Genomic DNA, 18,052 nt, shown 5'->3' with positions numbered 1-18,052 from the left:
ACCCATATTATTATTAATATTATGCCTATAATAATATTTATAAATAATTAAATATTAAATTATATCCAATAATTTAATTATTTATCTAGCATTATACATAACCTTAAAATAGAATAAAAATAAGAATAAACAAAATAAAAGAAATTTTATTGTCACCAAAAAAATATCTCATACTCCACTAAACTCATAAATATTCGAAATGATAAATCATCTCCATTAGCAAACAAAATAAACTAAGTACAAAAAAAATTAATTACCCTTCAAGAAAAGCGGACATTACAATAATTCTATAATCTAACACCCTAAATATGAATTTCCTAATACGATGAAATAAATACATAAGAGATTAAGAAATCCTTACATTGACGGTATTAGAATAATAATCTCTCCTTCCATTACGATCTCTAGCCATTGAATCCTTTTTGTAGTAGAGCATTGTCAAGATCTGAACTTAGATCTTCTCTCCTTCAATTTGGTTGGATTCTTCACAATCTTCCACACTATAATTGAGTATTTGTGTAATGATCGTTTTGTTATTTTTGAGAATTAGTAGGTAGTTAGGGTCTAATTTCAGAAGTAGACTTTTAATTATTATTTTTATAATTTTTGAGATATATTTGAATTCTAGGTGTGCCATTTATGTTATATATGAATTTGATATTTTTCACACTTTTACGCGCGGTAATAGTGGAACACAATGTATGGCCTATAGAGTCACTTTAGTACGATTTAGTATTTTTAGAATAGCAAGACGATCTAGTTAGATATTTGGAATGTCGGTATTAGTCGTGGTTATAGTTTTGGACTATTTTACCCCTAAGTCATTTTACCATTCAATTATGTAAGTGGGTGTATTTTAGTCATTTTGACTTTGAGGCTTAGGTGACACTTCCTCTTGTTGGCAGTTGGCCACTATAGAAGAAAAAGATAACATTAGGATTATCTTTAGTTGGGAAATTGAGAAAAGAAAAAGAACAATAGAAAAATTAGGGTTTTGTCTCTCTCCTTCTCTCTTGTTAGGTTGTGCCTAAGAACTAGGAAGAATTTAGCTTTCAAATCTTCAATTCTAGGGTTTGTAATAAGATTTCAAGAGGTTTGATCTTAAGGTAAGCTTTAACCCTAGTTTTTCTTTAATTTAGTATGTTTTAGTTGGCTTAGACATGCATATTTGTGTTTTAGTTGTTGTTTAGGTTAGATATGTTTTGCTGTAAATTTCTTAGGTTATTTTGAGGTTGTTTAAGCTTATTGGGTTGTATTTAGGTGTTTTTTTGTGGAGTTCACCAAGTTTGAGCTCATGAACGCAAACTTGATTCAACAATGGTGATTTTAGAATTTTTTTAGTGTTCTAAGGTTCCATTGCTTCGAATGCTTTATTATGGAATGTATAGGTGTTCTGGACCTTTATGGAAGTTTTGGGGAAGTTTTAGGTTGATTTGGAGAGTTTTTGTTTTTTTTGTAGTGAAAAACCACACGCCGTTTCTATAGAAATGGCCTACCATTTTTACTAGTGTAGAACCTAGAAAAATGGCCTGCCTTTTTTCAGAAAGGTTCCCCGTTTTGTTATTTTTCCCGTGTTTCGTCGATACTTAGGACTTTGTCTTACTAGATATCGATAGGAAAACTTTTAGTTTCAAGTTAAAGTCCCCAGAAAAATGATTTAGTGTATCACTTATCAGTTTGGCATATATTGTGACTTAGGGGTCTGTAAACCATCGAGCAGCAGTTCCACTCAGGTTGATCGCCACACCTGAATTCAGAATCAGGTAAGAATAGTATAATGATAAACATATGTCATTACATGCTTAGTGTGCATGTTTATGGTTAAATATTAGATTACATTGAAAAAGCGATATTAGTATACATTAAGTTATATTAGATATCGATGAATGTATGTTTGGCTTAAGTATTGATTGATGCTATCACATCGGTACGACTAGAGTATCGAGTTGTTGAGTTTTGTGCCCTAAATAAAACTCATTTCAATATAATCAAATTTACTAATTAATAAAGATCAGAAATCGCTTTTATGATGCATGGTTCACATGATTTACTTCATGATTATGTTTAATGTATAAATTCTATTAAGTCCAGAACATATGTATTTGTTCATGATTATAGTGTCGTTAGCACAGTGGAATATAATCATGATTATGTGTTCAAAAGTTTAATTCCCATGATTTTTCAGTTATTGGATTTAGATTGGCATGATAATCTGGGATAGGTATACTTATACCTTGGATAAGTATTATGTCATTTCCAGGGCATTGGCAAAGTTTACCAATATCGGATGTATGGAGTATACATTGGAAGGGACCGATATTGATCTTAGATAAGATATCATAAACTTACCGTTGTATCTTTCTAACTCAATATCAATGGTTGATCTTAGGTCTATGGATCTCAATCGTGACATGGTTAGGTTCGATCTCAAGAGTGTTATTTGTGTTCTTTGATTTGTTATTTAAGCCTACCATTTGGTGTGGGTGATACATATATTTTGGGAACATGATAGTACAGCTGAAATGGAGCGCTAATCATAGATATGGAATCTATAGCTTCTATCTGAACATAGAAGTGAAACGATGATTTCCTTTGAGCTTGGCTGAATAGAGATAAATGATTGAGGTCTCATTTCAGTAATTATATTAGTTTACTAAAGTATCATTTATAGGTAGCTAAGTGTTTTAAGGATAAAATACATTGAAGGGTAGAATGGTAAATTTGTCCCTATTCAGTGTAGATCATCTATAGAGGATCCTTGACTATTAGGCTTGTAACAATGGATAGTCATAATGTATCTACATCGTGGTACATATAGAGCGTTCTATATAACTGAAAGTGTGTTCAATTCCAAATCTATAGTGGAGCAAGGCGGAATTAATAAGTTGAGAATTGTTTTTGGTGAATTCTAGATCTACTTATGGAAAGCTCGGTTATATAGACCCATGGTCCCCTCACTAGTTGAGATAATACTGCTTACAGACTCAGTTAATTTATTTTAATTAATCAATTATAATTCTAAAATTAGACTATTTCTTATTTATGAATTTTCAAAGTAAGGGCTTCATTGTGAAGAAAAGAGGTTTTGGGGTCAATTTGTTAATTAAGGGAGTTTGTATGGTCTAATTAATAAATTACATAAATGGTAATTTTATTTAGTAATTAATTATAATTATTAAATAAATATTTTTGGCATTTATGAGGTTGAATTGGAAAATATGGTATTATTGAAAAGAAGAATAAGTGGTTGAAAGAAAGTGGCAAAATTATAACTAGAAATTGGCCATTTAATGTGTACAACCATGAAGTTATTTTGCCCAATATTTTATTCTTTTTTAATCCATATAATTCAACTCTTGGACATTTTTATACTTTTACAGTGTCCAGGTTAATGTCAGATGTCAACCTGAACGCTGGAATAGCAACCTGGCACTAGAATGTAAACATGGGCGCTAGGACCTGAATTGTCTTCAATAAATCTTTCATAACTCACTCAATTTTCATCTGATTTATGCAATTCTACTTGAGTTTTGAAGCTATTTAAGCCCTCTATCAAGTAAAGTCTCCCACACCAGTTAAAAATTTGAAGCTATCATTGTCAAAATTCACCCCAAGGGAGTTACAAAAATAACCTTGGGGTAAGTAGCAGTGGGACCCGCTAGACATAAAAATCAACCATTACTACCAGAAGATAATTTTCATTGTTAGATCATCATCAACAGTGGAAAACACTTTATTTACATTTTATCTCCTATTTTTGTGGGCCTCCTTCACCTATAAAAAGAGAGCTCCCTTAGTTTATTTCTCACATTTAGAAATAGACGTAGTCCCATAACTATCACGATATAGAGGGTGAAGTACTATAGATTGTTGTGTCTCTCATTAATTAGTTTAAAACTTTTCTTATTCTTGCCAATCTAGTGAGCGGGTGTGGCTTAGAAGTCTAGTCCAGATTACTGTGTCAACAATCATCATCAAGATGCATGATAATGTTCAAAGAACATCAACAAATGTCAAGTATGTTCCTAACCTGAGGAAAAGTTAATTTCTATTGGTTCCATTGCTACTAAAGTTTGTACAGTCAAAATTGATGAGAATTATCTCAAGGTTTTAAAAGGATCTCTAACAGTCATAAATGGAGAATACAAACATGGTTTGTACTATCTTGTTGGAGAAATTGTTATTGGTGTTGCAACTCTAGGCACCTGTTTTGAGAATGGAGCTAACATGAACAAATTAAATGGTCAAACAAGACTTTGGCATCAAAGGTTTGGACATGTGAGTGAGAGAAGACGGACTAAACTTGACAAGCAAGGGATTATGAAAGGTAAACAAACTGGGAAACAAGATTTTTGTGAACAATGTGTCTTTGAGAAAAGTTATAGGATAATATTCCCAACTGGCATGCACACATCAAAACAACCCTTAGATTACATCCACTCTAATCTGTGGGGGCCATCAAGAGTAAAGACACTTGGTGGACCAAGCTACTTCTTGAGTATAATTTATGATTACTCAAGGAAGGTTTAGATATTCTTACTCAAAAGTAAGGATGAACCATTTGAGATCTTTATGAATTGGAAGAAACTAACTGAAAATCATATTGGGAAAAAGATCAAGAAACACAAGACAGATAATGGTCTTAAGTATTGTTCAGGTTTTTCAAAGAATATTATGTCAAGGAAGGAATAGCAAGGCATCACATAGCTCTAAAGACTACTCAGTAGAATTAAGTTGTAGAGAGAATGTTTAGAATCCTTATAGAAAGAGTTAGATGCATGCTAATTTGAGCTCGTTTGGAAAGACAGTTTTGAGGAGAAGTTGTCAAGACAGCATGCTACTTGGTGAATAGGTGTCACTCTATTGCATTTGATTTCAAGACACCCCAATAAAAATTGTAAAGAAAAGAGATTCTAGGTTTATTTATTAATTAAGAGACTTTATATGTCTAATTAATAAATATATTAAATGACAATATTATTTAATAATTAATTTTTAGTTATTAAATAATTAGAATTGACATTGAAATGGTTGAATTTAAAAATTGGCGTTTTTGAGAAAATGAGATGCAGAATTGATAAAACAGCAAAATTGCATAAGTGAGGCCCATTATCCAAAGCCCATGGCCGGCCACACTTAATGGGTTTTATCATTTATTTTTCATTACTTTAATGCCAAATAATTCTAACTTAAACCTATGTGGTTACCTATATATAGGTAGTGATGGCTTCAGGAAAAAGATGATGCATCTCATTCCTTTAAAGAAAATCTTCTAGCCGCCACCTTCTCTCTTCTTTTCTTCTTCCATTTCGAAATCCTTGAGTGATAGAGTAGTGCCCACACACATCAAGTGGTATCTCAATCATAGTGTGTAAGACTGTAGGAGATTCCAAACAACAAGAAGGAGAATCAGCATCAAAGGAAGGAGAGAAAGAGATCCAGGTTCAGATCTTGGTGATGCTCTGCTACAGAAAGGAATCAATGGGTAGAGATCTGAACGGAAGGAGTCATTATATTCTGCTGCAACCAATGTAAGGTTTCCTTAAACCCTTATGTGTTTATTTCATTATTTTAGAATTCATATTAGGATGTTAATGAAACATACATGGTAGTAAATCTAGATCCTGGTAAAATATTTCCAGCAGATAGTTGCAATAGAAATCACAAGAAAGAGGCCTGAGAAGATCTGTCTATCATAGAAGACCTATTTGGAAAAGGTTTAAGCAAATTCAATATGAGCAGTGCCAAACTAGTCACCATTCCTTGGATTCTCACTTCAAACTCTCAAAAGATCAGTCACCTCAAACAGAAAATGAAAGAAATGTCATCAATAATGTGTCTTATGAAAGTCTAGTAGGAAGCTTGATGTATGCCATGGTGTGTACAAAGGACAGATCTGGCACATGCCATGAGCATCACAAGCAGGTTCATTTCTAACCCTGGAGAACAACACTGGGAAGCTCTAAAATGGATAATGAAGTATGTTAAACGAACCCTTTACACTGGTTTAGCTTACAATGCTAGCTGCAATTCAAAATAAGAAGTTGCAGGGTATGTGGACAATGACTATGCTGAATGCATAGACACTAGGAGAAAACTTACAAGTTATGTTTCTATTGCTTAAGATGGATGCATAAGTTGGAAATCAACCCTGAAAAGGTAGTTGCTCTGTCTTCTACTGAAGCAAAGTATATGGCAGCATCTGAAGCAATTAAAGAAGCCATAAGGGTGAGGGGTTTGACTAAGGAGCTTGGCCTCGATTTAGAAAGCATCACAATGTACTATGACAATCAATGTGCCTTACATTTTGATGAAAAATCTCATGATTCATGAGAGGTTAAAACACATTGACATAAGGATGCATTTCATCTGAGACATCATTAGCATAAGTGAAGTACATGAGAGCAAAGTGAACACTGACAACAAGTAAACAAAGGGGTTCCTATTAGAAAGCTTAGGCATCGCCTAAGGCTACTAAGTATTGACACCAAAAGCTAATTTCTTTAGGGGCTCTTTGAACTCTCTAATCTTTTCTAATTTAGCTGCACTAACTTCAACTAAAGGTGGATTTGTGGTGATTAGTTAAAGTTAGTTAAGTTTAGCTAGTATTACGTCTCAAATAGTAAATTCCTTAAAGCTTCAATCTCAACAATTAACTTAGTTGGGGACAATTCTATCTTTCCAACACTTTTGGACAATGCCTTTTGTTGACTGAGATTTTCGGCAACTATTAAAATATGATTATAGTAGTGAGCTGTAAGAAAGCGAGATGAGGATTTTTACGTGGTTGGGGCGTTAATGAGCCTTAGTCCACGAGTCTTTATTATTAATGGATGTATTTAATACAGATTCCACACTTGAGGGAATGTTTTTCTCATAAATACAGAGCATGTTCTTGGTGAGTATTTTCTCTTCTTGCTCATATGCAACCCAAGATTCTCGACCCCATTAAATGAGCTTTGAGGACGTATTTATAGTGTTTTGGTGGGGTGATCCCTAGATTTGTTCTTACAAACGTATCTGTAAGTATCCATAAAGTTGGGTATTCCCAATGAATATACCATGGGTGATGCATGGTCAAATCCCTAGGTGCTGTAGGGTTTTTATGAGGAATGTCCTTTTTGCCTTGTGATTGACGTGACTCTTCGCAGAGTAGCCGTCGCTAGACTTAAATGATCATTACTGTGGCGCTGCTGTTTGGGGGTTGTGCCGTCAGACTTTATTGCGTGTTACAGTCTCAACACGCTTCCTCCCATGCGGCATTAAATGCGACTTGATTGCTCAGGAGAGGCCTGACACATCCCGGAGAGGCTTCATGCTATGCGAGCTTCCGGGAGTACCTTGTACTCCGGGTGCCTCCTCCAGGACCTGAGCCCAGGGTGCTTCCTTGTGGCGTACAAAGACTCATCAAATATTTGCAAGTCATCTGATCCACGTGTCCCTATTCGACTGGTCCACGTATTTTGGGCAAATTCGGGGGCAACATTTACCCCCCAAACCTTGTTTACTTGGAAAAATAAACCAAGGCTTGTTTAGATGCCTCCGGTTGACTCCTCGGTTCCCTGGCTCAAGCCCAGAGCGCGTGAGGGCACATTTAATGATGACATTTAATGCAGTGATTCGCTTTTTGCAGGGGTGCCTCCGGCCGCCTCCTCGGTTTCTTGGCACGAGCTTGGGGCGCGTGAGGGTGTATCTAATGATGGCATTAAATGCAGCGATTCGCTTTTCTGCAGAGGTCGATTCGTTTCACGCCCTTTGATTGATGCGGCGCATTAATGGTGTCAGACGGATACTCAAACGTTTCCACCGCCTTTATGGCAGCTCGATCTGGTCCGTTGATCTTTGGGTATTCGAATCGTGCATCTCCCCCACCGTAGGATTGGTAGGTGGTGACGCCTGTTCCTCTTGCACTTTTGCCTATAAAAGCCACCATCTTTCCTTCATTTTGGTTACTTTCCATTCCTTGCCATTTTTGTTCGAATTTCCCAGAGAGAAAATTCTTCAAAACAGCACGAACCGTCTTAGCACTTCGCCATTTCTTCCAGTTTTCCAGTGTTTGCTATCACCAGTTCTTCTCAACTTTACTCGGCCACATTCAGGACCCCCAGTTCAACAATTTACTGTAAGTTTCTTGCATCCTTGGATAATGACGTGCTTTTACTTGCTTTGTTTGTTTTCCTGGGTTCGTACTTTGAGATTTCTGGGCATGCGAGTGTTTAGGTTCTTCAGGTGTTCTGTTTTGTGTTTACTGCTTTAGTTGTAGGACCGCCATTATCATGCCTCTGTTATAATCGTGCATTTTTGTTGAAGAGAGCCATATGTGCTTCGTTCAATAGTTGCTTAGGGCATAGAATGGGGTCTTTTCCCTTCTGTTTCTTTTACTCTGTAAAACCACTTTCTGCGATTTTACTGCACCCGACACTTGTTCAGGGAATCTTTCTAGGGTTTCCCAAGTGACACGTGTCCGGAGGGGGCCTCTTTCCAGCGGTTAGGGGACCCCCACTCCCTTTTTCTTGACTTAGGGTTTGGTATGGGACCTAACTGCTGGAATTTTCTCTCTTTTTGTTTTTCACAGAATACAAAATGTCTGCTTCTGGTTCGAAATCTTCGAAGAAGAACGGGAAAGGCATGGCCACTTTGGAGGAGGTTTCCCTGGGGCCTGTTGCCCAGGAGGGGTACAAATCCCGAGCGACCGGGTGGGAAGCGGCCGAGCTTCGTTCAACCCTAACTTGTCCTCACCAGCTGGAGAATATTATAGATGTTGCTGGGATCAAACCTTCCACTTCAGGGACCTATCACCGGCCACCTCGCGACTCGGAGACGCCTAATCACAATTATGACGGCTTCAGGGCTTGGAGTCAGACTCACTTGATGGCCGGTGCCATGCTCCCGCTTCAAGATTATTTTGTTAATTTCCTTGTATTTGTCGGCCTTGCGCCATACCAACTCATTCCTCAAGCTTATCGCCTGCTTTCAGGCTTATTTATTTTTTATACCGCCCGCGGATGGGGATCTCCCAGCCCGGCAGAAATTTTATATTTTTATGAACTTGTATCCGTCCCCAAGAAAGGGGACAAACTTAAGGATGGTTTCTATGGGTTCCGGATCCATCCGGCTAACGAGGGGGTGGTTCCGTATAATAGGCAGACTCACGTTAAGGAGTATCGCCACCGCTTTTTCTTTTCCTCCGGGTTCAGGGCCGTGGACCACCCGGAGCTCCTTACGGAGTGGGTGCGGATCCCACCTTACCAGCGGACGCCTCCTACTCAGACCTTCCTTCGAAGGGCCCAAGCCTTTGCCTCCTACGACCGCGCCGATCTCGATGTTGGGGGTTTAGTCACCACGGAGAATTGTAGGAAGGCCAAACTTATCCTTCCTCACCAATCCGTGGAGGACTCCAACCTCTCACGGGTCATCTGTCCCAACGTGAGGGCGCCGGTTGCGGAGAAGGCCTTCCGGGATGAGCTCATTGCCACGGCAGAGAAAAAATACCAAGATTATCTCTACCGGAAGGCCCAGGAGAAAGCATACTCTCAGGCCCAGGCTGCCTCTGGGAGGGGACTTCGCGTGGGGAGTCCGGTGGTGCGAAGGAGCCAAGCAATTGCCGGGAATTCTGAGGCTAAATTTTTTGACAAGATTCTTCAAGAAGAGATTGGGGATCGTCCTACCAGGAGGCCCCTTCGTATTGAAGATTCTTCGGAGAAGCAAACTCCCCGGCCACAGCCTTCGGTCCCCGAACCAAACTCGGGGGCTCCTGGTGCTAGCACCTCCGGTGCCGGCGGTAAGTCTCCCTTGATAATTCGTTATGTTCCTTCCGTTGGTGAATACGCCAGTCATAGGCCTGTAGGGTTCGACGAGCGCCTTCATAGGTTTAGGATGCCATCGACCCGGTGGGGGGATCGTTTGAAGGAATTTTATTTTTCGAACTTAGGAGATTACCTAGGTCGGTCCCGGATGGGCTCCGGCCCTCCGGAACCTATTCCCTTAGATCCTTCAGCTTACATAACGTCCAGCTGGTTCTGGCCCTCGGATAGTTATCTCGGAGATGACGCTGCCAGCATTTAAGTTCAGGACTTTGCTAGGGCCGAATTAGGAAGTTCGGGTAGGAGTAGCTTATTTGTTGTATCTTGTATAAGTGGTTCCTCACGGACTTCTAACACTTGCTTATTTTGTGAAACAGGTGTCTCCATGGATGCCATTCTGGAACAGCTTGCCGGAGTTCATACTCCCGTGGCTCCTCCGGCCTTTACCTCTTCTCCCCCGGCCCCTTCCCTGAAGGTTTCTTCCAGCGCTCCCCCCGACACTATTGACTTAGTGGATGACGAGGAGGTACTTCCGGGAGAAGGCCAAGGGAAGCGGTGGGACTTCTCGGAGGAAGTCACTGAGGGTGCGAGAGAGCCCCGAGCCCTTCCGGAGGAAGCTGAGGAAGGCGAAGAGGAGCCTGAGGTAGCTCTGATTCGTAAGCGCAAGGGCAAAATGATTGCTCAGGATGAGCCCAAGAAGCCTCAGAGAGCCGACACTCCTGCTCATGGTCTGGACGGCGGGGTCTCCCCCATGGAAGAAAATCCTGCTCCTCCCAACATCGTGCTTACCCCGGTTCCGGGGGACGAGGTGAGGCAAGAGCTTCGGATAGCCAAGCATAACTATGCTATGGACGAGTACTCCCAGGGGTACGCCGAAGTGGAAGCCCTTAGGAGGATTCTGCGGGCGGAGGTTGAGGCGAGCATCAACCACCCGGAGTACTAGGATCCGTGGGACCTTAATCTGGACCCCTTATGGGACTCGTTCCGTCGCTTCGTAGGGCCAACCTTGGCTCCTTTTGCCGGGGAGATGACCGGCGAGTTCGCTTCTCAGCTCACCCGGTGCGCGCCTAAGCAGTTCGCCACTTGTGCTTCCCTGATCTCCATCTTCCAGGTCCAGGACCTCAGTCATTCTCTCACGGTGGTAAGTACTTCGCAATTTTTGCTTTTCCTTCTATTATTTATATATATTTTTTTCTTTGAGAAACTTCTCCTTCTTACCCTCGCATTATGGTTCAGCTTGCTGCTGAGGCTGGCCGCCTCTCCAAGAACATCATAAATCATGGCTTCGTTCTGTCCGACTTTGGGGACATGAATGATGTCAGGAAGGTCCTTCAGGACCTCACAGCGGAGAGGCAGATCTACCAGGAGGCTGCCGAGCGCCAGGAGGCGGCTGCCAAGGCCAAGGAAGAGGAGGCCAAACGGAGGGAGGCTCAGGCGGAAGCCATGATCCGGGACGAGGCCCAGCGGAGGGACAGGATGGAGGCCCAACACCAGGAGGAACTGAGGGCCCAAAGCGAGGCTGCTGATAAGGCCAGGCGAGACCTCCGGGAGGCCAGGAAGGCTTTGGATGAAATGGTCGCCAAGGTGAGATCATTGGAGGAAACTCACCAGGCGAACATAGAGTCCAAGGACGCTCTAGCTGCGGAGCTGAAGGAGCTTAGGGACTTCAAAGAACAATCCATTAGGAAGGCCAAAAGGGCCGAGCTCCTCTCTTCTGTTTCCTGCGCCCGGTGTCCGAAGCGCTTTGACGATGGTGTCTACATGGCTTGGTCCACCAACGACCAAAATATCAAGCTTACTTTTTATCCCAAACCCGAGGAAATGATTGCCAAATTTCGGGAAAAGAAGAAGAAGCTTGATGCCGTGCTGGAGGCACGTATCGGACCTCGCCTTCCTCCGCGGGCTGACTGAGCTGCTGTACAACTGACCCAGTATGACCAAGATTCCACCCGGTTCTTTTATTATTCTTCTTTCTTTTTTTTTTTGTACATATTTGCTGCTGCCTTAGAACAATATATATATAGGCAGCAGCCTTTATTTGAAGGGGAGACAATTATATTTTAAGGCCTGTCCCCGGGCCATTTATATGTATATGACCTGCCCTTTGGGCCACGATATTTTTTTTTATGTGATCTTTCTTTTGTCACACTTATGTTTTTTAACTTGTCCTTTGGATCAGGATTTTGTGCTTATGCTTTTTATTTTTATGCATACTTTCTGACCGGCCCTTTGGGTCAGGATATTTTACTTAGTTTGTTTTTCTGTTTGTCCGTGCGGTATACCCTAGTACCCCCCTGAGTGGCATAGAAACTTTGTTTTTAAGGCACTCAGTTTTATTTAATATAGAGGATGTATACATTTGGACGATACAAACCCTTTGAACAAAGTCTAAGTTTTATTTCGCTACTGGTAATATTTTCTGAGGTGATCGGCATTCCAGGCTCTTGGGACGGTGGTTCCGTCCATTCTTTTTAGTTTGTAAGTGCCGGAACCGATCTCGTCCTCGATCTCATATGGTCCTTCCCAATTTGGCCCAAGTACCCCCACTCCGGGTTCTTGGGTGGCTAGGAAAACCCTTCTTAGGACCATATCCCCAATAGCGAATTTTCTGTTTTTAACCTTGGAGTTAAAATACTTGGTCACCTTCTTTTGATAAGCAGCCATCCGTATTTGAGACTCATCCCGGAGTTCTTCGACTTGATCCAAAGCTTCTTGGAGCAGTGCCTGATTAGTGGCAGGATCGTAAGTCGTCCTCCTGTGGGATGGGAATAATGTTTCTACCGGGACCATTGCTTCACAACCGTACGCCATTGAGAAGGGCGAGTGGCCGGTTGTGGTTCTAGGGGTCGTCTGGTAGGCCCATAATACCCTTGGCAATTCTTCAGGCCAGTTATTTTTGCAGGCCAGCAGCTTCTTTTTCAAGGTGACCTTTAGGATTTTATTGACCGCTTCCGCCTGGCCGTTTGTTTGAGGCCTAGCTACCGCGGAGAAGCTTTTCACTACTCCGTGTTGGTTGCAGAAGTCAGTAAATTCCTCGCAATCAAATTGCTTTCCATTGTCTGAGACTATTTTGTGAGGCAAGCCGTATCGACACACTATGTTTTTGATAACAAAGTCCAATGCCCTCTTGGCGGTTATCGTCTTCATAGGCTCAGCCTCTGTCCATTTGGTGAAGTAGTCTACTGCTACCATTGCATACTTTACCCCTCCTTTCCCCGTAGGTAGAGACCCGATGAGATCTATTCCCCAGACCGCGAAGGGCCAGGGGCTGGTCATCAGGGTGATCTCGTTTGGAGGAGCTCTCGGTATGTTCGCGTATCTTTGGCACGAGTCACACTTTTGGACATAGTCTATACAATCTTTTTTCATTGTTGGCCAGAAGTACCCTTGCCTCAATATTTTCTTTGAGAGACTAGGCCCTCCTGTATGATCTCCACAGAACCCTTCATGGACCTCTAGCATGATTTGTCTAGCTTCAGGGTCCGATACACACCTTAAATAAGGCATGCTGAGTCCTCTCCGGTAGAGGATTTGGTCCATCATTACATAACGATGAGCCTGATACTGAATCTTTCGAGACAGTGCCCTCTCTTGGGGCAACTCACCTGTGGTTATGTATTTTATGATGGGGACCATCCAGCCGGGTTCTTGCCCAACCGTTAGTGTGGTCTCTTTTATTTTGATGCTTGGCTCTGCCAAGCGTTCCACTGGTACTACCCCCAGCTCTTCGATTTTGCTATCCGAGGCTAACTTAGCCAGACAGTCTGCGTGAGCGTTCTTTTCTCGGGGGATCCTTTCTATTTTATAGTCCGTGAACTCGTGGAGCAATTCTCGGACTATTGCTACGTACGCGGCCATCCGCTCGCCGCGAGTTTGGTATTCTCCGGAAACCTGGTTTACGACCAGTTGAGAGTCACTGTAGACTTCTACTCTTTTGGCTCCTACAGCTTTTGCCAATTTTAGTCCTGCTATCAAGGCTTCATATTCGGCCTCATTGTTTGAAGCTCTGAAGTTAAATCGGAGTGCTGCCTGGAGCCGCAGTCCAGTTGGTGATATCATAGCCACTCCGGCTCCCGAACCGTTCTCATTAGAAGCTCCGTCTACAAACACCCTCCAGGTGGGGATTGGTGGTACCGGCGTATTAGCTGTTGCCTCGGCTTCATTGCATTCGGTAATGAAGTCTACCAAGGCTTGGCCTTTTATGGAAATCCAGGCTACGTAGTGTAAGTCGAATTGACTTAGCTCCATTGCCCACTTGAGGAGTCTTCCGGATGCTTCAGGCTTCTAGAGAACTTGCCGGAGCGGATGATTGGTTAAGATTTTGATCGGATGGGCTTGGAAGTATGGCCTCAGCTTCCTTGATGCCATCAGGAGGCAGAATACTAATTTTTCAATGACCGGGTACCTTGTCTCGGCCCCTATCATGCGCTTACTGACATAGTACACGGGGTGCTAAATTTTTTCTTCCTCCCGGACCAAGGCAGCGCTGACCGCGTGCACGGAGACGGCCAAGTAAAGGAACAGGTCTTCTCCAAGGACGGGTTTCGATAGGATAGGGGGTTTGGCCATGTGGTCTTTTAACCTCTTGAATGCCTCCTCGCATTCATCCGACCATTCGAACTTTTGGCATTTCTTTAGTACGTTGAAGAAGGGTATGCACTTGTCCGTGGATCGTGAGATAAAGCGGCTCAGTGCGGCTACCTTTCCGGTCAAGCTCTGCACGTCTTTATGCTTCTTGGGGGATGGCATGTCCAGGAGAGCTTGGATTTTCTCCGGGTTTGCTTCGATCCACCTTTGGCTGACTATGAAGCCCAAGAATTTTCCTGACTTGACCCCAAAGGTGCACTTTTTTGGGTTGAGCTTCATACCGTACTTCCGGACGACTTCGAAACATTCTTCTAAGTCGCTTGCATGGTTGTTGCATGCTTTGGATTTGACGAGCATGTCGTCCACATATACCTCCATGTTTCGTCCCAGGAGGCTTTTAAACATCCGGTTAACCATTCTTTGATAGGTTGCTTCGGCGTTTTTCAGTCCGAAAGGCATGACTAGGTAGCAGTATACCCCCTTATCGGTCCTGAAGCTAGTGCACTCCTGGTCTGCCGTATGCATTTTTATTTGGTTGTACCCAGCATAGGCATCCATGAAAGACAGCAGTTTAAATCCGGACGTGGCGTCTACCATCTGGTCGATCCTGGGTAGCGGGAAGCAGTCCTTCGGACAGGCTTTGTTTAGATCTGTGAAGTCTATACAAACTCGCCAAGTCCCGTTCGGCTTGGGCACCAAGACCGGATTGGCCAGCCATTCCGGATAGTACACGTCGCGGATCATGCCACTGGCCAAAAGGTTGTCCACCTCTTTCTCTAAGGCCTCGGCTTTCACCGAGTCGAGCGGGCGTCTCTTTTGCTGTACAGGGGGCATGTCCGGGTTGACATTGAGTACATGTGTGATGACGTGAGGGCTTATGCCGGTCATGTCTTCTTGGCGCCATGCGAAGATGTCGATGGCGCCCTTCAGTGTTTTTATTATTTTGTCCTTTTCCTCCGGATCCAGGCTCTTCCCTATCCGGAGTACTTTGGTGGAGTCGTCGTCGCACACTGGTATTTCTTCGACGTCCTCCATTGGTTCCACGACCCTTTCGGATCCTATGCGAGGATCCAACTCATCCTCTTCAGCCTTCTCTATCTCAGGAGACTCAGGACCATGAGTACGGGTAGGTGGGTGGCAACATTGTAACATTGCACAGCTTCTCCTTGATTTCCCCTCACGGTTCCGACTCGGCTTCACAGGTAGGGAATTTTAGGCACGGGTGTCGGATTGAAGTAATTGCACCAAAGTCCACTAGGGCGGCCGACCAAGGATCGCGTTGTAGGCTGTCGGACGATCTACCACCACGAAGGTGCAATATTTAAATGTGCTGCGGGGGTATCCGGGCACAGGGTAACCGGGAGCCTTACTTTTCCCATTGGGATAAGCGTCGTCCCGTTAAACCCCGTGAGCTGGGACCCACTAGGCGAGAGGTCCCGGTCGGTCAATCCTATCGCAGTGAAGGCTTCTTTGAAGAGCAGGTTCACGGAACTCCCATTGTCAATCAAGACCCTAGCCACCACTTTATTTGCGATGGGGGTCTCTATGACCAGCGGGTCGTGGTGAGGAAAACGCACCGTCTTGGCGTCTTCTTCCGTGAACGTGATGGGTTGGTCCATTAGCCGAGGCCTTTGAGCTGGGAGTTGAGTAACTTCCCATACCTCATTGTGCTTCGCGGCCTCGGCGTATCGTTTTCGCTCCTTGCGAGTGCTTCCTCCGATATGGGGACCTCCGGAGATCATGGCTACCCGCCCATTAGGCCGGGGCGGTAGCCCGGGAATATGTTGGGCGTCACCTGCGGGAGCAGCTGGAGCCAATACTCCTGCTGTAACCCCTGGTGTTCCCGGAGGCATACCCCCGGCCACCTGCCCTGGATTAAGGTGGGGCAACCTATTTTTGATCCACTCATAGAGGTGGCCCAAACGGATTAGATTTTCAATCTCGTCTTTGAGATTCTTACACTCATTGGTGCTATGACCAATGTCGTTGTGGTACTCGCATCTTTTACTCGGATCTCTCCGGGAGCTGTCTTTGTACAATGGCTGTGGTCTCCGGTAGTGCGTATTTTGCCTAGTGGCAAAGTATACACGTTCCTGGGAGTCCGATAGCTCCGTGTACTGAGTATATTGGGGTGTGTACCCCTTCTTCTGGCGCTTCTCTCCCGTTCGGGTGCTGCCCTTGGAGGACCTTTTGCTCCTCGACCCCTGGGTAGGGCCTGTTAAGCTAGAAGTCGGGGCAGCCTGTGAAGGAGCTCATCCATTCACTCCGGACGGGTTGCCATAATGGGAAGATACTGGCGCCAAAGCTTGGCCCTGGCTGTACCCGGGGGTAGCAGAGAACTGTATGCCACTCACTTGTGGAGTTGCGGTCGGGGCGATGCAGGGGCGACACTCCTGGCATGTATCCTGCTATCCCGGTGGGATAATAGCCTCCATAAGCCACGATCTGGGCTTCTTCGAGGTTAATATACTTTTGGACCCTTTTCTGGAAGTCCTGGAGGGTAGCAGCACCTTCTTGCTGCAACTCATTCCAGAAGGGAGTCCCAGTGCGGATTCCTGCTTGGAGAAGTGCAAGCTGTTGTCCGTCATCAACCTTCTTGGTCTTCGAGGCTTCCTCTCGGAACCTCTTGATGTAATTCTTCAAGGTCTCGATGGGCAGTTGCTTGATGTTGGTCAAGGCACTAACCTCCAAGTTAACCTTTCTGGCGGCGACAAACTGTCTCCAGAAGTTGGTTTGGAGTTTGTTCCAACAGCCCACGGATCCTGGTTCCAGCTTTTTGAACCATTCCTCCGCTAATCCGCTCAGAGTGAGGGGGAAGCATAGGCATTTGGCATCATTGCTGACCCTCATGACTGTCATGACACGGTTGAACCGTGACAGGTGGTCACTGGGATCGGAGTTCCCGGTATATGCCGCCATTTCGGGCATCTTGAAATTTTTAGGGAGCTCCGCCTCCAGGATATGCTTGGCACATGGCTCCCGATCCTCGCTATCCGAGTCGGAGTCGTCTCCCTTCTGCCTCCGGGAGACTCAAGCAATGTCTTTTCGAAGTATGGCGAGTTCCGCCATAATCCCTTCGTTTAACGCACCCGAGGAAACCACGGGCCTGTATCTTTTTTGGTCAAGGTGATCCCGGAGGTCACCTTGATTCCCATTGATTTGATTTCTCAGATCAATGGGAGGATATCTTTGTCCTCTTCTTCCTCTACCCCCTGGTTCTTGGTGCACAGAAACGCTTTTTCGGTCCCCTCGATCTTGAGGGCCAAGACTCCCTCTTTGGGGCTTGCCCCTCTGCGGACCTTTCCCTTTAGGGAAATCCGAGCGGACCTTTCGCGGATCCTGCACCTTTTTCTTTCGCCCAGGGGTAGAAGTAGGGTTCTTGGTTTGATTTTCCTCAGCAGGGTACCTTATAGGGCTAGGCTCCCTAGATTTTTGCTGCTGGGAATTAGGCGAAGACGTCGCTGGTTCTCTGTTGAGCCCAGCGGTCATTGCCTTGGGGTGCACGTGAATACCAGCTGCCTCCATGGCTTTCTGCATGGCTAGCATCACTTCCTGCATTTTTTGGTTTTGCGCTTTTTGAGCTTCGATCTCGGCTTCATGATCGATAGCTTTTTGTCTGAGGAGCACCAGCTCTGAGTAACTACCTTCGTCATAGGCATACT

This window comes from Cannabis sativa, chromosome 7 (genome assembly GCF_029168945.1).
Source record: "Cannabis sativa cultivar Pink pepper isolate KNU-18-1 chromosome 7, ASM2916894v1, whole genome shotgun sequence".
Taxonomy (NCBI): Eukaryota; Viridiplantae; Streptophyta; class Magnoliopsida; order Rosales; family Cannabaceae; genus Cannabis; species Cannabis sativa.
The sequence above is the reverse complement of the archived record's forward strand: the minus strand, read 5'-3'. Positions refer to the sequence as shown.